Raw genomic sequence first — 25,629 nt, 5'->3', positions numbered from 1 at the left:
TTAAATCACAATGCTGAATAATGTCAAGCACAAAAATAATTTATAGAAAGTATTTTTTCTCAGCTGAAAACCAATTAAAATCATTTTTGTTGCAGATGCATCAAGCACATGTGTGGCTTTGTTTCAACTTTATGTGCTTTATGGATTTCATAGAAACTCACATGGAGTGGTACACTCTTGCTTTTTCAATCTTCATCGCCTATCCAGGATCAAGCCGCTAGTGTCGAAAGCCCACCTAGAGACTGTAGTCCATGCTTTTATTACTTCTGGGCTCGATTATTGCAACTCCTTTTACTCTGGAGTTAGCAAGGCTGCACTTGCTCGGCTCCAGCTTGCTGACAATGCTGCTGCTAGATTCCTGACCGGCACCAGAAAGCAGGAACACATCACTCCCATTTTGGCCAATCTGCACTGGTTTCCTGTGTCTTTCAGGGCCAGGTTCAACATACTTGTTTCTGCTTTTAAGTGTCTGCAGGGCAGTGCTCCTGGCTATCGGTCTCAGCTACTCACCCGCTCGACTAGAGGAGGTAGGTCTTTCTCAGTTTTGGCCCCCAAGCTGTGAAATGACCTTCCACTCAACGGTCAGACAAGCGCCCTCACTGCCGGTTTTTAAGAGTCGGGTGAAGACTCACTTTTACATGGTGGCGTTCCCTCAGCACATGAGTTAGCTATATTTTTAGACAATTTTAGACAACTTAGCTAATTTTTATCCAGTTGTACTTTTCTTATTTTATCTTGTTTCTTACCGACATTCTTTGCTTTAGTTTCCAGTTTTTGTTTGTTTTTATGTATACTTTATTGTTGGCCATGTGTTGTTTTAAACTTTTTATACGTGTGCAGCACTTTGGTTCACCTCTTGGATGATGGGAAGTGCTATAGAAAAAAAAGGATGATGATGATGATGATGGTCTACAACCCCACTCCCCCTTGACGGGCTGCGTTCGGCCACCCTGTGGATGAAATACATTTCTGTCACCTGCTTTCACCATGTTGTGGTTTCAGTACTTACCCATGGTAAGGGCTGGAGAGTAGCTCCCTCTTCTCCTCACCAGGCCAGTTTAGCACTTGTATCAGAGCAGTCACTGCCTCGATCTGGCTTTTAATCTGTCCTTCTTTCAAATGCGAACAAGACCCTGAGATGTTTCCGCTCCTAAACCCAAGGAAGGACCTCCTCCTCCGACCTGGAATTGTAAATTCACTCATATCGAGTTGAAAATCAAATGGACCTGGTTAGAAGACTTGACATTTTTTTCACATCTTAGCAGGGTCTTCATCCAGTGTGAAGGGTGCCTAACGGCAGCATTGAGGGCACCCACACAGACCTTTCTCCACCTAATGGGATTCATCCTCCGCTCTGTGTTCCAGTGGCCTTTTCCTTTTTAACCAGAAAGCTTCCCTTCTTTCTTTTCTGCCACTCTTCTCTACTCATTTTCCACCATTTTCTCCAACATCTGGGACATCTGACTTGTGAAAGATCATTGATCATTTTCTAGTAGAAGTCATGCCTGCCCATACACATCCCTTTTATAATTACTAACTGGTCCAAGGATTGAGATTCAGCTTCTTTTGTTCCAGTCTTAGGTGGCTGCGATACAAGAGGATCACTTTGTTTTACAAAAGGCAATGCTAAGAAAAATAAGGGTCCATCACTTAAAGGATGAGAGGTATTAAGCAGTTTGGCAAGTAGCCAAAACAAAAATATCTGTACGCTGTCTGCTGTGCGTAATTCTAAGGCTTATTGTAAATAACCTGAGTTAGAAGGATGCTTGTAAGTTTACTGGGGGCAGCAGTAGCTCAGGTGTTAGAGCGGGTTGTCTCATGATCGGAGGGTCATGGGGTCAATTCCAGCTCCCGCCAGGGGTTTCCTGCTGTTGTGTCCTTGGGCAAGACACTTCACCCAACTTGCCTGTGTTAGTGGTGGTCAGAGGGGCCGACGGCGCCAAATGGCAGCCTCGCCTCAGTCAGACCTCCCCAGGGTGGCTGTGGCTACAAGTAGCTTACCATCACTAGCAGTGTGTGAATGTGAGAGTGTGTGAAAGCGTCTTTGGGTGTCTAGAAAAGTGCTATATAAGTTCAATGCATTATTATTATTACTACCACCATCCCTTTTCTTCATAATTATTTTTGTTCTGTTCCCATCTTTGTAAAGTGTCCACGTCATTATTTCTCTCAAATCACCTGATTCTCTGTCGTCTTTACATTTTTTTTGAGCTGCTTATTGTTATTTGTCTCTTGAGATCTTCACTGCATTGTTTGCATTAGCTTCCTTTTCCCCACAGATTCCAGTGACTTCCAAACACACACTGATGTTGTTTGACTTGTGTTGGGCTGTGGAGAGCAAATTTCCTGTTTCATCCGCATCATCTGTCTCTCCGTTTTATTGCTTTTCTGTCTTCCCTTCCTTTCATGCTTGCCAACACAGGTCCTGTTATGGATGGGCAAATTCCAAGCAGCTGATATAAATAATGAGCTCATCGCGATTCATATAAGATCAAAAATTGGAGGAAAATATGTGAGTTCTATGAGATAAATACATCCACGTATTGTAGTCTGGGTGAGTCATTCATCTTGCGTTGCTCATAGCAGATAACAAGCTACAAACTGGATGAAGGTTAGCTGAACACATTACCTATTCCAATTATGTTGGCTTGTTTGACTGATATTTGGCTCATTAGTGTTTTTCATAGATTTTCAGGGTTGATATTTTCAGAATCATTCACACAATAACACTGTCTTTAATGTAGAGGGCACGAGATGTATTTAAGGCCACCTTCTTTCCGTTTAACCCAACAGGATACGATTCAATGATCCGGTCTTACTAAAATTATTCAAATATAACCTTGAGTGTGCAAAAATGCACAGAATATTCAATCAGTTTTTTTTTATCAAACAAAGAACATATTGAAAAGCTTTGTGGACATCCAAGTCCTCTCCAAGATCCTCCTAGAACCTCTTGACTAAGCAATGTCTTTGTTTTCTGTCTGTCTTCGTGAAATTGGCGGCGTTTTGGTTTGAGTTAACACAATGACAAGAAAAAACAACATTGGTAAACATCACCTTGATGTTAAACCGCTTCAGCTCAGACTCTAATGGGCCTGAGTTAGCAGGATAAAGGTTAAAGTTCAGGACTAGACAGTTAGGAAGACTCAACAGGTAAGCTTTTTGGAAGGGTTGCAGGAGAAAATCTCCTTTGGTTTGTTTAATCTGAGTGAACAAGAAGACTTCTGGAACAGTGTTGTTTGAACAGATGAGACTTAATAAAAATATGTTTACCCATAATGGTCATGTTTGAAGAAAAATCAAACACATTTTTTTAAGAACAATTCAATTCACATTTGTTTATATGGCACCAAATCACAACGAGTCGTCTCAAGGCACTTCACACAGTAAACATTCCAATACAAACAAACAAACGGCTGTTACAATCTGTCCGCACGGTGGTGGAGGGCTGATGGTTTGGGCTGACAGCTGAAGGTCATATGATCCTGAACAGAGTTGCAGATCTAAAACAGATCCAAGGTGCTTTGATGGTCCACTGTTGCACCTTCAGAGAGCTGTGAAGATGGAAATCTTCAAACTAAATACGTTCTACAAGGTGTTGGATCATGAGGTGAACACTGATTTTTACACACTTATTTTCCATTTTGACTTCTTGTTTAATGAATAATGGCCTAGGGGAGCCTGCTGTGTGTACTCTTGGTGAAGAGAGTTAGGGTTAAACCTAGAATGTCTATATTCTCCTCTCCTTTCAGCACTTGCTTTTGCCGTTATGTCTGATTCAGTCTTTGGTTTATTTATTATTGATTTTGACATTTATTTAAAGACAAATAACCCCAGTAGATGTACCATCTCATTTTCACTGGGATTTTCTCATTGATGATTGTTTAAAGTCACCCGAACATGACCCATAAGAGCCATCTAAAATTAAGATTATAGCCAACATTCAGTTTCCAATACATAAGTTTAGTTTTAGCTGAGTCCCAGCTGAGTCTGCCATACAGAACAAATGAATTGGGTATTATCAAAATGAAAATAAAATTGAACTTATTTCAAAAAGTGGTTAGATGTTCTAATAAAAGCTCTTCCTGTAACTAAAACAGGGCTGGAGGACTTCTGCTCAGACTCAGTTGAAGCGAGGAAGCAGATGGAGGGGATTTTAGCTTCAGCGCAGATTAGTCAAGTTTGGGTGACCGTATGTGTGTCTGCACATTTAAGCACAAATCTATTTCTGAAGTATAATTGAGAAGTGAGAACAAAGCAGCAGCTGTTTAGTGTGTGAGAGGGATGTTGTTGTTTTGGTTGTGTTTGTGAAGAAGAAACTGCTGCTCTGTGTGAAATGGTCTGCATTTTTCTGTGTGAGACGAACAGTTGGGGATTTTTTTCCTGACTTTGAAATCGCTTTTCTGCTGCATAGACGTGTGTGCGTGTGTGTGTGTGTGTGTGTGTGTGTGTGTGTGTGTGTGTGTGTGTCAGCAGGCTTGCTGTGTTGAGTTTCTCTGTTATTTCAGTCCAGTCAGTGCTCCTCAGGAGCTCTTTGTTGGGTTGGCAGCTGTGAAGACCTTCTCTTTCAGGCGAGGTTAAAGAGCAGCGCTGCCGTTCAAAACAAGAATGATAAAAACCAAGATATTTATTAAGTTGTTTCAGTTTCTATGAGCTTTTTAAGTGACTGTGTCGTCATATGTTTGCAAAAAGCGTTCTGCTTATTTATATCTACGTCACACTGTCAATTACCATTCATGGACTCACCCATCTTGACTCACGACAAGGAAGGCTGTTGTTGGTTTAGCATCCAGGAAACAGCAGAGAACGTCTCTGCTAGTAGAAGCTAGCAACTCCACCACACAGCAGAACTCCTTCAGGCTTGTGTTATTTGTGGAGACAAAATATCCACGTTGCAGAGCAAACTGAGTCAGTGGCTGAGTCACATTGCTGTTAGCCAGTCAGAGGCAAGATGTCCAAATATCAGGAAATAAGAATGCAAATCCTGCTATGGCTCACTTCTGATTCGTGAAACCGGAGACCCCCCCCCCCCCCCCCCCCCATTGTACAGTTTTTTTAAAGACTCACAGAACATTGCGCTCTATGATGATGTCAACAAAAACAAAGAGGAGACTCACCTCTTACGTCAGGAAGAATCCGCGCAATTCGAGCATTATCCATTCGTTCATGTAATGTCCAGCAATGGTCAGTTTTTAAGTACAGTTTGACCCTTCAATGTCTGGTCAAAATGGAGATACAAGACTGCATGTGTTCCCTTTAATCTGCCTGCCTTCATCCCATCAGCTGGGGTTTAGAGCCTCTCTGCAGCTCTGAACACGTGACAACGTATTGTCAACAATGATGTTACCTCCTCAAGGCCTCAAGGCTTCCCTTATCATCCTACAGGATTCTTCATGCCTCTGAATAAGTGAACACTCGTAGCTCGGATTAGTTGCTAAATCAAAGAATGACTCTTTAAATATAATATGAACTTTTAAAACTTATAAGTTAAATAATCATTAAATAAACGTTTGTTTATTGTTACTTATAATTATAATATAAATGAAATGCTTTCATTAATCTGTGCCTGAATGACTGAAGTTTGAAATGAATGTTATGTTATGATTACATTGAAAGATTTATATATGTTTCAGTATGTTGACATGACAAGGCCATCACCATTTACACTCACACAAGGACAAGATAAAGTTAAGTAAAAAGCGTGACACATATCTATCGAAGATAGACTTTGTAGTTGTGTCATCTGACCTGCGGCTGTATGTTTTGGACACCCGAGTGAAGAGAGGAGCGGAGTTGTCAACTGATCACCACCTGGTGGTGAGCTGGATCAGATGGCAGGGGAAGGTGCCGCGTAGACCTGGCAGACCCAAACGCATAGTGAGGGTCTGCTGGGAACACTTGGCAGAAGAACCTGTCAAGACGGTCTTCAACTCCCACCTCCGGCAGAGCTTTGACCTCGTCCCGAGAGCAGTGGGGTACATAGACTCCGAGTGGGCCTTGTTCCACTCTGCATTTGTTGAGGCGGCTGTTGCTAGCTGCCGGTGCCAGTCGTGGTGGCAACCCCCGTACCCGCTGGTGGACGCCAGAGGTTCGGGGAGCCATCAGGCTGAAGAAGGAGGCCTACAGGGTGTGGCTGGTCTCTGGGTCTCCGGAGGCAGCAGACGGCTACCGGATAGCCAAGCGGGGTGCAGCAGTGGCAGTTGCTGAGGCAAAATCTCGGGCGTGGGAGGAGTTTGGTGAGGCCATGGAGAAAGACTATCGATCGGCGCCAAAGAGGTTCTGGCAAACTGTCCGGCTCCTCAGGAGAGGGAGGCAGCAACTCGCTCACACTGTTTACTGTGGGGATGGGGAGCTGCTGATGTCAACTGGGGCTATAGTCGGGCGGTGGAAGGAATGCTTTGAGGAGCTCCTCAATCCAAACTACGCTCATTCCGAGTAGGAGTCAGAGCCGGGAGACCTGGGGATGGACTGTCCAATCTCTGGGGCAGACGTTGCTGAGGTAGTCAAACAACTACACAGCGGTGGAGCCCCGGGGGTGGATGAGATTCGTCCTGGGTTGTGGTAGGGCTGTCGTGGTTGGCACGGCTCTGCAACATTGGGTAGTCATCGGGGGCAGTTCCTGTGGAGTGGCAGACCGGGGTGGTGGTACCCATCTTTAAGAAGGGTGACCGGAGGGTGTGTTCCAACTGTAGGGGATCACACTCCTCAGCCTCCCTGGAAAGGTCTACTCCAAGGTACTGGAGAGGAGGGTCCAATTGATAGTTGAATCTCAGATTGAGGAGGAGCAATGTGGTTTTCGTCCTGGCTGTGGAACTGTGGACCAGCTCTATACCCTTGCAAGGGTGATGGAGGGGGCATGGGAGTTTCCCCAACCAATCCACATGTGTTTTGTGGATTTGGAGAAGGCTTATGACCGTGTCCCCAGGGGCACCCTGTGGGGGACGCTCCAGGAGTATAGGGTGGGTGGCCTTTTGTTAAGGACCATTCTGTCCCTTTACCAGAGGAGCGTGAGTTTGGTCCGCATAGCCGGTAGTAATTGGGACCTGTTCCCGTTGAGGGTTGGACTTCACCAGGGCTGCCCTTTGCCACCGGTTCTGTTCATAACCTTTATGGACAGAATTTCTAGGCGCAGCCGTGGTGTGGAGTGTGTCGAGTTTGGTGGTAGGAGAATCTCGTCTCTGCTTTTTGCGGATGATGTGGCTCAAGTGGAGGAGTTTAAGTATCTCGGGGTCTTATTCATGAGTGAGGGTAGGAGGGATCGGGAGACCGACAGGCGGATTGGTTCGGCATCTGCAGTGATGCAGACGCTGAGCCGATCTGCTGTGGTGAAGAGGGAGCTGAGCCAGAAACCCAGGCTCTCGATTTACCGGTCTATGTACGTCCCAATCCTCACCTATGGTCATGAGCTTTGGGTAATGACCCAAAAAACGAGATTGCGAATACAAGCGGCCGAAAAGAATTTCCTCCATAGGGTGGCCGGGCTCAGCCTTAGAGATAGGGTGAGGAGCTAGGGCCTTCGGGAAGGACTCAGAGTAGAACCGCTGCTCCTCCAGATCGAAAGGAGTCAGTTGAGGTGGTTTGGGCATCTGGTCAGGATACCTCCTGGACGCCTCCCTGGGGAGGTGTTTCGGGCATGTCCTGCAGGCAGGAGGCCCCCGGGTCGACCCAGGACACGTTGGAGAGGTTACATCTCCAATCTGGTCCAGGATTGCCTTGGGTTCCTGGTGGAGGTGGCTGGGGAGAGAACGGTCTGGAGCTCCCTATTTGGGATGCTGCCCCCGCGACCCGGACCCAGATAAGCAGAGGAAGACGGCGACGGCGGCGTGACACATCGATTTTTCTTTATCCCAGATCAGATAATCCGGTATCTGAGAAGGCGTAGTTGCTGAGGTTGTCTTGGTAATTTTCCTCAACATGTCAACCTCTGGTTGGCTACACAAATCATAACATGAGAACATTAAAACCGGATCACTGTGGTGATTCAGCAGTTCCAGTTTGTTCGAGTTCCGTTTCTCATCACTCAGCTCAGAGTTCTAGAGAAAGCTACAGAAATGGCCTTCCGTGGTGAAGTCTTTAACTAAGAAGCAGCCTTGACACGCCGTCAAGGTTGTTGCAAAGCTGACACAGCAAATGGTTCCTGCGGAACAAAGCTGATTTTGTTCCGACTCCTTAAGGGTCTAGACGCAATCGGTTCCATCCAACCTGTGTGCCTGGCAACATCTCTGGACTGGAGAAGTTGGCGCTGTGGTCAATCTACTGGACCTGGGTGCTAAGAGGTCATCCGACCTTGATGACCTCCTGATCCGTGAAGAGGGTCTCTAAGGCTGAGGTAGAACACAGTGTGATTGCGTCTGATGCTTTTTGATAAGAATTTACTTCATAGCTTAACACAAACCAAATAGTTTTACACCCAGAACTCCTAGATACGGAAGTTCTGATAATATTGCGTTCACACATAGGCACCATATACTACATCTAGATTAATCCATCACAGTAAATATTAGTTAACCTGTCATGTTTTATTTGTTTGGGAAAGAAATACTTACTTTTACAAACCTGACTCTTTCCTTGAATCAAAACGAAGTGTTTACAATCCCTGAATAAAACAAAGAATCCTAGAATCTTCTGATTAAACACACAAAGACCAATCAGGTTGATATTTTATATTTATTTAGAGTATCACAGCTTATTGGTCATAAGTAGAAGTAATATCTATTGAGCTCTTAAAGCACTCAATTTACCAAACCCCATAATCCGTTGTCGAATTATGATCAACAGAAGCTTTTCCGGTTTGTGCCTCCCTTTTTTTACAGCAGTGGCCCAAAACAATCTCAACACATGGATTTTCTGCTTCATGTGATGTGTGACGTACGCGTGTGAAAATCAGCTTTTGAGCTGAGATGTTTGTTCTCACGGTGCGGGGACTCGTTCCGACGTCCATGCAGTAAAGAAATGCAAATCACGACTTTGGTCATCAATGGCATTGAACGAGTTAAATTCATGTTTCTTACTGCCTAAATGTTTTTTGAAGTGGTAACGTAACTTCCGCAAGTCGTATATCCAGCCAATCATCTAGTGTGACGTCATCGACAGACGCAAGACCCCAAGCCGACAAGAAGATAACATGCTGTTTAATATTTTGTCCCCCAGAGATGCTAGACCCACGCTCTATGTACTTGACACACTATTTTTAGGGTTGTATGTTACGAAGCCGACAATATTTTTCAATGACTGGACATCATTTTATTAATTTTCAACAATGTTTTGATGGATATTTCCAGAGATTAAAGGTAAAAATACCAGATTATCACTGTAAAAGTCAAGATGCCAAAACAATGTAACCAATACCAACAGTTTCAGCTAGTGTAGATATTTTTTGCAGTGCTCAGCACTCAAACAGCATTTCTGCTAAAATCTATCTAACCAGTATTTACTTATATTTTGTTCAAAAGAGATTGCATATACATGCGGGATTGAAATTGTATTTCATCAGCCATCAAAATAACTAGAACATTGTTTCTGCCAAGCATTTATTCAATAGAAACACAGGCGATCAAAATCCAGAACTACGTTTTTAAGACTGTTATTATCCCGTGCAAAGATGGGTAAGGATATGATGCTGATATTTTCAGGAGCAGTTAGGACATCTGTGTGCTGGAACATAGCTGAGCTGACGTTAAATTTCAATGTCATGCATTAGAAAGTTAGCTGGAGATTATTGAAATTCCGTTTGACAATTCAAAAACTTTATACTCATTAGTTCAAAGTTTAGCAGGGGTATCAAATAGAAGCTGTTGAGGCTTGTAGATGTCTGAGGTAACATAATCGTAATGCTGCCGACTCCATAATTATAGTATAATTTGATGTGAGGAGTTTAAAGCTGACTCGTGTGACAGCAGCCGGTGGCGGTGTTGACCCTTGACGGTAGAAGCTGGAAGGTCTCTCCGTTTCGGCGCGACTGCCTTCTCTCACTTTCTGCATCTATGTCATTTCAGCCCTGCTAATGAGCTAATGAGTTTCTCCCCCTCTGCATCTGCTCATGCTTCAGGCGAGATCGGCCAGCTGCATAACTCAATACAGATGATGTCACACGCATGCACAGATCCAGCTGGCTTTGACAGCACTTAACCAGCTGATTTGTCAGAGGCCAGGAATATACAGGCTAACTGTTCCTGAGTCAGGCCTGTCAGATCCCTCCTGGTGCAAACGCTGAGATGGGGGGCAGAATTATCGCATCAAAGCTGCATTGTAGTCAGAGTGCAGAGTCCAGCTGTCAGGTATTCTCTCTGCTGCACCTCATCTGTTCTGACCAAATGATCTGGCCGTTTTTGTTCTCCTGCTCTTTAAATCAATTTCTCTCTTTTCCACTTTATCCCTCAGCTAACTCACTTGCTCTCTACTTTGATTAACCCATTTTATTTTACTACAGCTTTAATATTTCTGTCCTTTTTCCTGTTAAAGGATCACAAGTCTGTGTCAAGTAATGTGAACCATTTATAAATCATCACTCTAAAGGTACAGAAAACTGCAATGCTTGAAAATTATTTTAGTCTTTAAAATGACAGCAAATAATAACAAATGCATGTAGAATAATGTTATGATAATGAATAATGGTAATGCAAACTTTCTGCGGGCTTGCCGATCCTAAATTATCCCTGAATAGAATGATCCATTTCCACACATGGCCGCTGTTATTATTGAATAAGTAGGTTAGGCTAATAGGTTCAACTGAACTTTTCTATTTTGCTTGTCCAAACAGCATCCTCTATCAGAAATGATAAATGGTTTGTATTTATATAGCACCTTCTAGGGTTTTACGATCCCAAGGCACTTTATAACACAAAGTTCTGAAATATACAAAGTCCAAAGTTTTTAATCGACAGATTTTCTCACAGCATTTTAAAAACTTCGTGTGAATTAAGAAGACTCCTTGCTGAGAAGTGGAACCCCAAAAAGTCCAAACTGGCTCACCATGCGCTGGATATTATGAAACAGTCTGGTAACAATCCCTAACAGGGTCAAACCTAACCCTACTCCAGAGTTTTATTTTTCATGTTTTACGTTTTGACATGTTGTGACGTTACCCAAAGGCTTTACGTAACGTAGTACAAATGCTTTGTTACAAAAAGAAAAACATCTGGTTAAAGTGAATTAGAGTATACTGTTGGTTTGTATTATCTACATATGGTTATTTAATGTATTTGCATTGCACTAAAATGTGTTTATTTTCAAAGAGCATAGTTGCAGCGGAAACATGTAGCCAATTTGTCAACAGTAACATTTCATTATAACATTGTCGTTACATAGTGGCTTTTTTTAATATACACTACCGGTGAAAAGTTTTTGAACACCCCAGTTTTTCCCGTTTTTTATTGGAAATTATGCAGTTTAATGCCACATTGCACTCTGAAATGAAAGCGTAGTACAAATAAGCAATTGGAGTTAAAAATAAAATCATGGAATCAATTTATACACCAAAATGTATTCTAAACTTTTGACTCATCAAAGTAGCTGCCTTTGGCAGATATAACAGCTGAACACACTCATGCCATTCTTTCTACAATAGAAATCAAATATTCTTCAGAATGTGTGGCACATGTAGGTAGCGATGGGTACAGAATTCGGTACTTTTTAAGGTACCGACCGAATTCCAAAGTACCGACTGAGCATCGATTCACGTAATTTGAAACGGTGCCTCGTTTCGGGTACCCGTCCTTCATGACGAGAGCTTGCCTAGACAGCTGCGCATGCGCAAGAGCGTTATGTCGTCGGTCGCTGCGAGCCAGTTGTAAACAGAGCAGCATGGTAGAAAGAACGCACGCTTGATATGTTAGCTTCCATTTTGCTAATGGTGCGTTCGCTTTCTTCTCGGAACTCCAAATTTCCGACTAGAACATGAACACGCTCTAAAGTTTGGCTTCACTTTACTAAATGCGACGGGTGATTGGGTGAAGATGAAACCAGTGATGACGATCTAAGTGTGAGACATCATTGTTTTAATCTGCTCCAACAGCTAAATAAACTGTTTAAGATAACATTAGCTTGATATGTTAGCTTCCATTGCCACCACTGTTATCAGCTAACGGTGCGTTCGCTTTCTCCTCGGAGATTCTAACTTCCCAGTAGGAAAAATCAAAGAAAAAGGACGGCAAAAGGAATGAAGATACACAGTAAATTTAGTTCACAGTGAAGATGTTTGCTTCAGTTTAATTATCAGCTTATAAAACTACAAAGACAATGTTAAAATACAAACAGGTGTATGTTATTTATCGTGATATTTATCAAATATGGTTATATATTGAGAAATATATATTTAATTATGAAAGAGAATTAGAATATTAAGCACTCAAAAGTATCGAAAATTGGTACAGTTAAGTACCGGCATCGATTCCTAGGTACCGGGAATTAGTACCGAATCGATTCAAATGTCAAAGGTACCCATCCCTACTTGTAGGTTGCTTTGCTTTCACTCCAGTTCATCCCAAACCAGCTCGATGGGGTATAAGTCTGGAGACTATGCTGTCCACTCCATGTTTACAAGCTTACCATCTTGTTCTTTTTTCCTGAGGTAGTTCTTGCATAGCTTGGACTTATGTTTTGGGTCATTATGTTGCTGTAGGATGAAACCCTGACCAACTAGGCGCATAACAGAGGGTACTGCACAATGCTAGAGAATGCTGTGTTAGCCGTTTTTGTTCAGGGTGCCTCTCACTCTGTACAAGTCACCGATCCTGGATCCAACAAAACAGCCACAAAATTACAATAATGAACAAGAGTCTGCTTCTAGACCTGCAGAAAGAGAAAGAGCAGAAAAAAATGGGACACACAACAATACATCAGGAGCAAGCTATCGCTGCGTCAACCTGGTGATGAAATATAAAATCAACATTGTTTAACTGAACAATCACACGATAATAATCATAGTGCATTTAGTGGCAATGACAGCCTTAAGACAAGTGTTGAACGTGCCCAAGCCCATACTTTTGAGAGCACCATGTGAGCACCTGTGTGTGTGTACACGCGCTTGTTTATGTAAGGTTTCTCTATAGGAGCGTCGAATAGAGAGTGTGAGGGACCACAGATCCGCCCCCCAAAAACGTGTGGGAGACGGGGGGAGCTCCAAGTCCCAGAGATCCAGGCGCTGCCCCAGAACACAGGAACCCCAAGGAGACTGCAACCAGAAAGGCCCCCGCCCCCCTCGAGAGGCACAGAGGATCGCCCCGGGGGGCCACAACCAGCAGCCGGCAGAGTCCCGGGAGATATCAGCGGCAAGCCCACAGGCCCGTCCGCAGCCTCCCACCCCCTAGCCGGCCGGGCCCGGGACCCAGCGACCCGGGACCCAGGGGCGACCACCCCCGCTGGGGACCCAGCAGAGTCCAGGGACCCAGACCCCACCAGGCAGCCACCGGGATTGATCAAGTAGACGCCAAAAATCTTAAACCCCCTGACCCGGGAGCCACGAACACTCAGGCAGACCAAGGCACCACACCCCACACCAGGTGTGGCAGGGGGAGGGGAGACGAAGATGTATATCATCAAAAGAAGTCCCAGGAGAGGGGAGGAGTCAAAGGCCCCACCTGAGATATACAGTCATACACAAACACAGTCACACACTCCCTCCCTCATGCTCACACATGTACATCCAACCAAAGACTTACAAAAATGCACGCCGGACACCCACTCATGCTCCCCATACACAACTTATTAACTCTGGTCCCGGTACTGCTGCACATTCGGTACAACCATCACCGGTTACCAGAGTTTGACCCTTTCTGCTGGGGTGCTGATGAGCAGGCTCCCCCGCCCACCGCTGAGCACAGCAACCCACCACCCCAGACCCCAACCAGATGGCCAGGTCTCCCTCCTAGCCTCCAGCCCCAGGAAGCCAAGCAACAACAGAGGTGTGCTAAGACCCCTAGTCTCCTTCCGCCTGCTCCATTATAGTGTTTTGTGTTGATTAGGTGTATTCCATGGCTGTGGTGAGCGGGCAGTGTGGGCATTGACTGGCCTATGCCAGCGGATGCCACCGCACCACCCCACGTGCACCCACAGCCCTCGGTGTCTAAGTGCAGTTTAAAATTGGAAGTGGGCACCGGCACTCGGTAGGAGGCTGAGAAATCCCCCTGCCAAGTGCTGTTGAATGTGCTCACTCCCAAGGCCCTAAGTGTGTGTTTGCATGGAATGTCGTCGGTGGAAGTGTCTAAGGTGCAAATAAAATTGGGGGGCAGGTTGCCACAGGAATGCGGAAAGGGGGTCCCTGACTTGTCCACCCCCCAAGGTCCTATGTGTATGTTTGAGTGATGATGTGAGGGAGCAGGAGGAGAGAAATATGCGGGGATGTGGAGGAATGGCTGGTTGGGCTTGGCCCTCCAGGGAGCCAGCTCCCCCACTGGCCCAGGGCATGGAGACCCCAGCCCATCCTGCCAGTGCCCAAAGCAGCAGCATTACAGAGCCTCACGGAGTCCGAGGGCACCAACCCAGCCCCACCCCAGCAGAATATCTATGCCCATCCCTGCATTTGCACAACTTCCAGAATATATAAGACATAGGACATCCAGGTGAGGTTGGGTCCTCTCCCTCCTGGACCTCCCTCTCCCCTGTGATGGAACAGCAGAGGAGCCAAGGTCTACCCGAGGGCCCTGAACCCAGGCCAGGCACTGCTGCATGTTTCTGCCTTCGTCCCGGCAGCATACATGTCAGGACCCGACCCCCAAGGCCCCGTCCAGATCCCCACACTGGGTCGGCCACTCCGAGCTCCCAGGGCCCCACCCAGACCTGCCCTGGGGCAATGCAGCTGTCAGGCAGTGACCCATGGCCGCCGCCAAGACCTCCAAGGGGCCCCACTCACACCCGCAAGTACCCCGCCCACCCCAACCCCCCCTCACCCCGAGGCAATCCAAGCACCTCCAGAGGGGGGCAATGGCCCCCCAGTCCCAGACACCCCCAGTGAACCCACCTCCAGGGAACATCCCGATACTCCAAACTCAGACCCTCCACCCCACCCACCCACCCACGTTATCCCTCAGGACAACATCAACGGTCTCCCATCATCGCTATGTGATGGAACCGATCAAAGGAGATCAGAGAGATTGATTTGAAGTGGACGCTGAGGCTAAATCAAGTGCAATATGATCTAACAAAAGATTTCTATACTGGTTAATGCAGAGAGTTTCTCTATTTTTCCAATTCAAGAGGATAGTTTTCTTAGCTATGCATATGGCAGTCAGAACCACGTGAACCAAAGATGTTTCAATCGGGTCATCGTCCAGGTTTCCCAGTAAACATAGAGAGGGGGAAGTTGGGATATGACATTTCAGACATTTTGACAGATCCTCACATACTCTACCTCAAAATTCCTGGACAGGTAGACAGGACCACAGTACGTGAATTTTGTACTGAATTTTGTACTGAATTAATTGTAAATTGGGGTGTCTGATCATTTAAAAAGTTTAAAAAAAAGTTTGGGACCAGAAGTTCTGGTCAAAGCTAACTGATAGATCCACCTCCCATTTTTCAATAGGGATTGCAATTTTATCGTCTATTTTGGACAGTGTCTTATATATTTTAGACAGTAGTTTGGGGGGTTTGAGATTATAGAAGTCAAATACCCTTGGTGGTGTTTGTAATTCTATTTTATTGAGCTTAAATTTTTGTTTGACTACAGATTTAATTTGGTGATATTCTAAAAAGCTATTCTTATCCATTCCAAATTGGGAGACTATTTGATTAAATGGGATGAAGTCCAATTCTTCATATATGTGTTCCAGGTATAGGATTCCTTTATTTTTCCCAGTCCGGAAGGTTCATCATTTGGTTATTTTGCAAAATGTCAGGATTATTCCAGATAGGTGTGCGTCTGCATGGTACTAGTGAAGACTCTGTCATTTTTAGATACTTCCACCATGCTGTCAGAGGTGCTGATACTAATACTTTTGAAGCTTTTATGTTTTCTTATGATTGAGCTAATAAATGGTAAGTCTGAAAGCTCTATCGTATTGCAAAGTGTCTGTTCTATGTCTAACCAGGACTCATCTAGTGGGTTATCTTGCAACCATCAACCACCATATTGCAGCCTGTTGGCTAAGAAATAATATTAAAAGTTGGGTACATCCAGTCCTCCTCTGTCTTTGGTCTTCTGAAGCATTTTTAAGCTAATTCATGGAGGTTTATCCTGACAAAGGAATTTAGTAATTGAGGAGTCCAGAGATTTAAACCAGTCAGCTGGTGGTTTGTTTGGGATCATCGAGAATAAGTAATTTATTCTGGGTAAGACCATCATTTTAATTGTAGCAACTCTCCCCATGAGTGATATTGGTATGGATTTCCATCTTGCAAGATCATCTTCCACTTTCTTTAAAAGTGGGATGTAGTTTAGTTTGGTTAGATCTGCCAGCTTGGGAGATACATTAATTCCCAGGTATGTGATATTCCCTGACTCCAATTGTGTATTAAGTAAATTGACAAATGAGAAATTAATTGGTAGAACTGTGGATTTTAACCAGTTTATAGAGTAATTTGAAACTGTTGAAAAAGAGTTTATCAGTTCTAATGAATGGGAGAGAGAGGATTGAGAATTCTGGAGAAAGAGTAAAACATCATCTGCATAAAGACTGATCTTATGTTCTATTTTCTTACACTCTATCCCTTTAATATCTGTTGTTTGCCTAATTGCTGCCACTAGTGGTTCGATAAAAATAGCAAACAGTGAGGGGGAGAGTGGGCATCCCTGCCTGGTCCCCCTCTGAAGACAGAAGCTAGCTGATATTTGGTCGTTTGTCCTGACACGTGCTGTTGGTGAACTGTATAATGTTTGTAGCCAGTTTATGAAGAAGTTCCCAAAACCGAATTTATGTAAAGTTGCAAACAAGAACTTCCAGTTAACTCTATCAAAAGCCTTTTCTGCATCTAGAGATAATATATACTAGTTTCTATGTTTCTACTGTAAGAGAAATCTATCAAATTAAGTAATCTACGCGAGTTTGTGGATGACTACCCTTAATGAAACCAGTTTGGTCAGGGTGTATTATGGAGGAGGTTACCTTCTCTAATCTTTTTGCCAGGGCTTTACAAATTATTTTGAGATCAACATTAATAAGAGACATTGGGTGATAGCTGGTAGGAAATGCAGGGTCTTTGCCTGGTTTTAACAAGAGACTAATATTGGCTGAATTCATGTTTGGCTGTAATCTGCCGCTCTCTACGATTTCCCTCACCATTCTGAAAAATGGGTAAGGGTTTGCAATTTCTCTGTAGGAAGACCTGCATTGTTAAGTGTTATTATGGTCTGTCTTTCTTCCATTGTTAATTGCCTTTTTCTCGCCATTTTTGTAGCAACACACTATTTTCTGCAGTACAATACTGTTCAACTGATGCTCACAAGGGTGTGGTACCACAGTATGCTCCAACACTGCTTTTATACAGACAGAGGGGGTTGTAAGTAATCCAGAAAAGTTGGAACACCTGTGGGAATTAGTAGCACCACACTTCAAGGCTTGATCAACCTCCATTGCTGCAGAACAGCTGTGTTCCCTGTAAATGGCTTTTTTTTTTTATAATTCTGAAATGTACACAATTTTTCAGTTTTGAGTAACCTTTCCTTTTTGTTAACCTCTGGCAATTCACCACTTAGTTTTGTACCATTTCAAGGTATGCATTCGACTTGAATGACTTAAACTGCAATAAATAACTGGAACTGGAACTGGATCTATATCTATATCTATATCTATATAGTTATCTACAGGGTCGCAGATAGGATTTTCAAACTGGGGGGAACAAAGTTCCAATGTACCCTCCCCTAAACACACACACACACACACACACACACACACAAACTATTTCAAGCGCCTTAACTAGAGCTCAGTCAGTTTGTGTAATTTCATCCAATGGTTTACGTAAAAACTATTATATACGTGTTTGAAGCCATTATCCAGTGGAACGCTGGCAGCAAAGCTCTGCCTGATCAACACTATAAATGATAAATGACCCGCACTTGTATAGCGCCTCTCAGAGTAAGGACTCCAAAGCGCTTTACGCTACAGTGTATCATTCATCCATTCACACACATTCACACACTGGTGGTGATAAGCTACGATTTAGCCACAGCTGCCCTGGGATGCACTGACAGAGGCACCCCACTATTTAATTCAGTCATTTGTTATTCTTCCAATCAATTCCTAACCAAAACCTCATGCTTTATGCAAAATATTAAATGATTTTCAGCATACCAATCTTTACAGAAAATATAAAAGCCCTAAAAAACTGCTCACTTATCACTTAGAGCAGTGGTTCCCAAACTTTTAAGCCTGACCAACAGATGTTCCTTCATATTTTTACATTATTTAGAAATTTTTGTTATGTTTGGAAAGTTTTCATTTACATATAAATATATAAAGCACTTTTGAATTTTATATTTTACCTTTTTTATGATTATGTGGCACACTTGACTTCTATACATAACGCATCGGCATCTGCCGCTTTTTACGGCTTTTTTTTTACATTGTCAATACGTCACGTTAGCGGTGTTTTACCATCATTTCTACATCCATCACGTCCGAAAGAAGGTTAATCAAACATCAAACCCAACGTTCGGAGCTTGTAAACTCCACACACCTCTCGTGCAGCACCAGCTGTCTGATGCTGCAGCAGCATCAAACGTCCCGACTGGATGAGTGAATTTCTTCATCAGAGTCAATACTCTGCTTCATAATCAGAGTCAGTCATTACCAGACAAAGAGGTGAGTCAACAAATACCAGACCTGCTGGCAGTTATACGTTTTATCTAATATTTACGCTCTTCATGTTGGTGCATCTCCTCCTCTCCCCGACTGGGAGTCTCTCGGCGGGAGGCGATTTTCAAACTCTAAAAACTCCAAAACTTTGCTCAGCCTGAAGGTTCCACATCTCCACTATCTTCTGGTGTAAAGTAGTAACTTCATGGGGGATCATATTTGTAGATGAGACTTGTTAAAGTCAGCAATGAGGCTTTGGCGCTTATAACCAACATGCATAAACAGACAGATCGGTCCCGCCTACTTACACTGTTGGTCTTTTTTAAACATGCAGTAATCGTTGCTCGCCTTTTTCGCTTCATCCTGCGACCTAGCTGCAACCCACTTTGGCGCTTCTGGAGTCGGTGTTTGTTTACGTCATGCTGCATTCAATGCAATTGGAAAAAGAAGCTTCAAGCACTTAACCTCCGATTTTGTTTTCGTTCTAGCCTTACCCCCAAATTCCACTACCTCCGCCCCGCTCCGGTCCGCCCCCGCCTTCCGCAGCTGCTCGCTTCCGAACTCAATTTTTACTGGTACGCGTTCTACAACGGCTCCGCTCCGGTGCGGAGACCTGAGGGGGGCAAACAGGCATGCGTGGGATTTTCGAGATCTTGCGATACAGTCCGAGCAATAAACGCGGAAGTTAGATCCAAACACCCGTTGTGTAGGAGAAGCATCGGCATGAACTGTTTAATCTGCCCATCATTTGTGTAGAGAGATCAGCAGTGTTTGGATCAACAAAGTGTGACTACTTTGATAGTGGAAACTGTATTTATGGCTTACTTTTGTGCATTTAAAGTTCAGCCGCCATTGATAGTTGTTAAAAGTTGTTAAACCTGTGCATATGAAACAAAAAACGCCTTTCGTTTATCGATTTATTGTGAAAAACGGAAGTTGTGCTTGCTCCTTTTCCTTTTGGGCGGTGGTGATTTCTGTCCATTTACTGCGGAGGTGCTCCGGCGTCCGGCAAAAATAGGAACGATTCTATTTTTGCCGGACGCCGGAACAGAGGGCGGCGCACGGCGCCGCACTGCCGGAGCACAGCCGGAGCACGGCCACAGTAGTGGAATTGCTCTGATTGACTACAACGGGACCGATTTTGCTCCGGCGTTCGTGTCGGAGCGGAGCGGAGGTAGGGGAATTTGAGGGTTAGTGTGGGGGACGGATCAGGGTCAATCTGAATCTGGGGGGGACAGATCCCCCCGTCCCCCACCCTATTTGTGCGCCTGGTTATCTATACTTCTAGCTGACATCTCTAATTGAACTCATGTTTACATTTGTGTGGTTTTGTTAAATTTAGACATTTCCTTAAAGCCCTGTGAGAATCAGCTCTGTTGTTTTCAGCGCATCGCCATGGCAGTAACAAGTGAGTCCTCCTGCTGGTTTAGTGTCGACCAACATTTTCCATGACAGCGATGAGCTGACTTAAACAGGTTAAAATGCACTCAAAAGGAGGAGAAACAACAAGCTCAATTAGATCTGACAATGATTGTGTTTGAAGCCAGATGTTTGTTTAGAGTAAGTGTAACCGGATTACAGGATACAATAAGATAATTAAAAGAAAAAATAAACAAATGGGCCAATAATTAGGTTCGGGGAGAATTGGAGGTTGTTTAAGAATGACTGGAGTCACGGGTATAGCATGAAACGGTTTATATACTAAATTTTAATAATAATGGGAAATATAACACATAAAGATAACACACAAAAACAGATGAAAACAATCGACAATAGTAAAATGCTCGGTATGAGATTTGATCATATGAGTCACAAGTCAGCCGGCGTCAAGTCAAATCCCCACGCTTGGGGTGAAAGTCAGAGTCCGGTGGTGCGATTTTTTCCTACCACACCGTTGAGATTGTTCACAGAAGAGAGCAGTCTGCTCTTCAGTTACTTGAGATGTCCTGGTTCGTTCAGTGGTTAAGGCTCGCCATCTCCCTCGTCAGGAAGAAATCCAGTTCTCGTTCCAAGTGAGTGATCATAGGAGTCGGGATCAAACCCAAGGAAAAAAAAAAAACCCAGCCTGTAAACAACAGGACTGTTAGCGAGTTGGCATCGACCCTTCTCGTCACATCACAGCATAAAGTCTTACAGACTTAAACAAATGCTTCACTCTATTGGCATAGCCAATCATGTTTGGGTTCACAGTTCAACTAACATAACATCAATTTGATTGTCTATTAAAATAATTCTCAGTAGCTCTGGAAATATAATTACATATGACAACAATTGTTCAGCTCAATAGGCTCAGTTAGATTCTATTACTCTACACTATTCAACAAGAAATACATTCATGACAACAAGGATACATTTAGTTGTGTTTCTATACAGCATTGTGACACCTTGTATATCTGTAACACAATAAATAAATAAATAAATAAATAAATAAATAAATAAATAAATAAATAAATAAATAAATAAAATGTTCTATAACAAAATTCAACAAAATATAAATTCTGGTCCTTTGGTCCACCTTTGTAAAATAATTCCTCCCTAATCAGTTAGCTTTTATTTATTTTTATTTATCTATTTTTTTTATTATTAAATGTTTGGTTAAGGGACGCATTGCTAATTCTATGGCGTTAGCTATAACGCCCCTGAGGACCTTGTACATCTAGGCCGTACCACCGTTAACTGGCGGTTTGAGCCGTTAACTCCTGGGAATCCTATATGCCGTACCGCCGTTAACTGGCGGTTTGAGCCGTTAACTCCTATATGCCCTACCACCGTTAACTGGTAGTTTGAGATGTTAACTCCTGGGATCTAACGTCTAGCAGCCCACTGCTGTCACCTCGGTTGCTGTAATTAGCTTTTTGAATTTAATAATTTACTGAATTTAATCTCATTCACTCACCAACGCGCTCCAACGGTTCCCTCCTACAGAGGATTGGTTCACTCTGTCGTCTCCACACAAATCTATAAGAATGGAATTAATTTGATAAGCTATTTAAGTTTCCTTTTTTTTTTAAGTTGCATCGTTAGCTTTTTCTCTTCTTTTTTCTTTACTCACCGCGTTGGTTCCAAGTTCCTAGCTCTTATTAGAAGGAGTCAAGTCCGCCTCTCCCTCTATCTATGCGGCACCCAAATCAGGGTTCTTCACGGCCTCGACCGTTGTTTTTTTTTCTCTCTCTCTCTCTCTCTAACCGCTCAGTCTTTGCTTTCTGTATCTGCGTGCTGCACAGCCGTTTGTCTCTCCTCTCGCTCAGCTGCGTCGCACGGTTTTATTTCGCGGAGGCGGGACTTATTTCTCTCAGCCAATGAAATTTCAGATTCCCACCTGGACCAATAGTATACAGCTTTCCTCTTCTGTTTCTGTTAGGGATGTTCAAGATTCTTGTTTTAACCGATGTTTAATATTAAACTCGTTATTTTAGTTATTCACCCTTCCAATAATTCATTATGAAATTATCTATTAGTTAATTAGATATCTATTAATTAGTATTGTTAATTTCCTTAATTTATATTTTATATTTTATCTAAATTGAGGATGGATCATATTAGTAAGCCAATTAGTTAATACCTCATTAAGGTTCTAGCTTCTGGGTTACATCCTCCCCCATTAAATATCATGCACGTCCCTGTGCATTGTTTCTACGGGGTACACAACTTCTTGAGTAAGAGAGTCAGTAAAAGCTTTATTAAGTCCTTGGAAAAGGGACCTAACTACGGTCACTAGTGGATTGCCCAATTGAGAGTAAGTTAGTCTTTGAGGAGGCTGACTACTTCGTTCAGATCTCCTGACATACATCTCTGGTTGCACAGTATCATGCTCATCCGTTTCGGTTTGATTCTCAACTGAGACAGGACGAAGTGAGCTCTCTGTTTCCGACAGAGCTGATGAGCTATTCTCTAAGACTTTGGTCTTTTCAGATGTATGTGTCTGATCGTGTATGATGGGTTCAAAACTTACATCACGTTGCTGCGACTTTAGGACACCATCCAATTGAGGTAGGTTTGTGTTAGTTTCATCCCCCGTTTCTACGTCAGGTAAGTATACTTCGTTTTTTTTCGTTTTTTCAGGTAAGTATGTTGCTGCTTCTTTCACTCTTTCAGGTAAGAATGTTTCGGTGTTGATGCCTTTGTCAAGTAAGGACAATTCAGCATTTTCATTACCAGCTAAGGTTGGTTCCTTGCGATCCCCTGTGTGTAAGGATAGTGTGTTTTGTTGTTGAATATTATTTACCGGTCCTGAATCTGCTATGAGTTCCCTATTTGGCAAGGTGACCGCTATTTGATAGGATGGTCGGTTTAGCACTTGTGGAAGATCAGAGTAATAAAACTCATCTACCTCTTCGTCAAGTGGCTCATCTGGGTCAGGTTCAAAGGCTGAACTCTGTCTTGTATGAGGTCTGCTAGGTTTCGTAACGCGTTCTGTTTCATTTTCTAATGAAGAGAGAAAACCACAAGGCAGTAAAAGATCTCTGTGGAGTGTTCTGTTGGGTCCTTCTCCGTTCTCTGGTTTTACAGTGTATACTGGCAAGTTTTCCATCTGTTTGAGAACTATATACACTGTTTGCTCCCATTTGTCTGCTAATTTATGCTTTTCTCTTAAGCGAAGATTTCGGACTAAAACACGATCTCCCACACCTAGTGTGGACTCACGAATGTTTCTGTCGAACCGTTCTTTGTTCTTCCTCGCTGTTTTTTGAGAGTTTTTTATGACAATGTCATAACTCTGTTCCAGATGACTCTTCAGTTCTTTAACATACTGAGAATGAGTTATAGAGGGCTTGTTCAAATGCGGTAACCCAAAGGCAATATCTATAGGCAACCGAGGCTGCCTACCGAACATTAGCTCGTAGGGAGAGTATCCCGTCACGTCATTTTTTGTACAATTGTACGAGTGAGTAAGTGGTTTTACAAAATCGCGCCAGTGATGTTTCTCAGTGGCTTGTAAAGTTCCCAACATGCTGAGTAATGTACGATTGTACCGTTCAACGGGGTTGCCACGAGGGTGATAAGGGCTCGTTCTGACTTTACGGATACCAAGTAAAGAACAAAGTTCCTTGATTGTACGTGATTCGAAATCCCGTCCCTGATCACTATGAAGACGCTCAGGAAACCCGTAGTGGACTAAAAAATGTTCCCACAGGTTCTTCGCGACGGTGGTGGCTTTCTGATCTTTGGTTGGGATGGACACTGCATACTTTGTAAAATGGTCTGTAATCACTAAGACATCTTTAGTGTTCTTACTGTCTGGTTCTATGGAGAGAAAATCCATGCAAACTAACTCCATAGGTCTGGTGGTGGTAATACTCACCATTGGAGCAGCTTTGTCAGGGAGGGCCTTCCGACGGATACATCTTTCGCAAGTTTTAACTTTGATTTCGATATCACTAGCCATTCTTGGCCAGTAAAAACGGGACCGAATGAGATCTGTCGTACGTTCAACCCCAAGATGCCCCATATCATCATGTAGGCTTTGCATGACTGTTGAACGTAATGAATCAGGCAAGACTAACTGCAATGATGTCTCTGGTCCTAATTGGCGTCTCCGGTACAGTAAATCATTTTGAAACTCAAACCGTTTCCACTCTCTCAAAAGGTTAAGAACCACCGGGGGTTCTGCAATAGTATCAGTTGGCGGTTTATTGTCAGTCATAAGCAGCTGAATGACTCGGCCAATGGTTGGATCTTTCCTCTGCAAGGAGACAAGGTCAGCATGGTTATACTTGGGCACAGCAAAGAAACTGTCACTATTGTCTTCCAACTGGAATAGGTCTGGAATGGCCGCTGCAGACATGGCAAGTGACTGAACTAAACCACAAGGAGAATCAGTCTCATCCAAGACCATGTGCTTTTGGCATGTTGCCTTCACTGCTTCGGCTTGAAGTTGAAGCTCGACTTCTTTGACAGAGGATAAAAGATGAGATCGGAACTCATCTAGTCGTTGGCATTCCTCAGTGAATTTTGAGTTGTCTTCAGGTTTATCATGCAGCCTCCTAGACAGGCCATCCGCGTCAACGTTCTGTGTACCTGCACGGTATCTGATGTCAAAATTATAGGTGGACAACGCAGCTAGCCAACGATAGCTCGTTGCATCGAGTTTTGCCGTTGTTAAGAGGTAAGTTAACGGATTATTATCAGTAATGACAGTGAATGTGTTCCCATACAAATAGTCATGAAACTTATCTGTTATGGCCCACTTTAAGGCTAGAAACTCCAACTTGTGCGCAGGGTACCTAGTTTCACTAGAGCTTAAACCGCGACTTGCATAAGCGATTACCTGTGTGACACCGTTTTGCACTTGGTATAGCGCTGCACCGAGTCCGGTCGTACTAGCATCTGTGTGTACTAGATATGGGAGTTTTGCGTCAGCGTAGCCAAGAACTGGCGAAGTGGTAAGTTTTTCAATAATAGTTTGAAAGGACTTCTCACAGTCTTGGCTCCAACGATTCCCAAAGGGTTCTTTGGGGTTCAAGTACTTTGATCTACATGGTGGTGTTTTAAAGTTTTTCCGTTTGGGTGGATAACCAGCCGTGAGAGATGTTAGTGGCTTGACAATATTTGAGTAATCTTTAACGAAGCGTCGGTAATAACCGGTAAATCCTAAGAAAGATTGGAGTTCCTTCAAAGTCTGAGGCTTCGGCCATGTTTTGAGTGCTTCCACCTTATCTGGATCGGTTTTTATGCCATCTCGAGATACTATATGTCCAAGATAACGCACAGATGTCTGGAAAAAATGACACTTATCTGGTGATAGCTTGAGTCCGTATTCTCTAAGCCGTTCAAGAACGTGAGAAAGTCTGGTTTCGTGTTCTTCCAAGGAGTTGGAAAAGACGATCAAGTCGTCTAGGAAAACTAACACTTCCTTCAGATTAATGTCCTTCATACACTTTTCCATAACCCGTTGGAAAGT

At 43.5% G+C, this 25,629-nt stretch overlaps 1 protein-coding gene across 1 annotated transcript in view; it reads left to right on the top strand.

Moving 5' to 3' along the window:
• Window positions 1-25,629, top strand: part of snx29 (sorting nexin 29) — a 298,365-nt gene that overhangs the window by 229,954 nt on the left and 42,782 nt on the right. The window lies entirely within an intron of this gene.

The sequence above is a fragment of the Nothobranchius furzeri genome, chromosome 16, assembly GCF_043380555.1.
Source record: "Nothobranchius furzeri strain GRZ-AD chromosome 16, NfurGRZ-RIMD1, whole genome shotgun sequence".
NCBI lineage: Eukaryota > Metazoa > Chordata > Actinopteri > Cyprinodontiformes > Nothobranchiidae > Nothobranchius > Nothobranchius furzeri.
The sequence above is the reverse complement of the archived record's forward strand: the minus strand, read 5'-3'. Positions and strand labels throughout refer to the sequence as shown.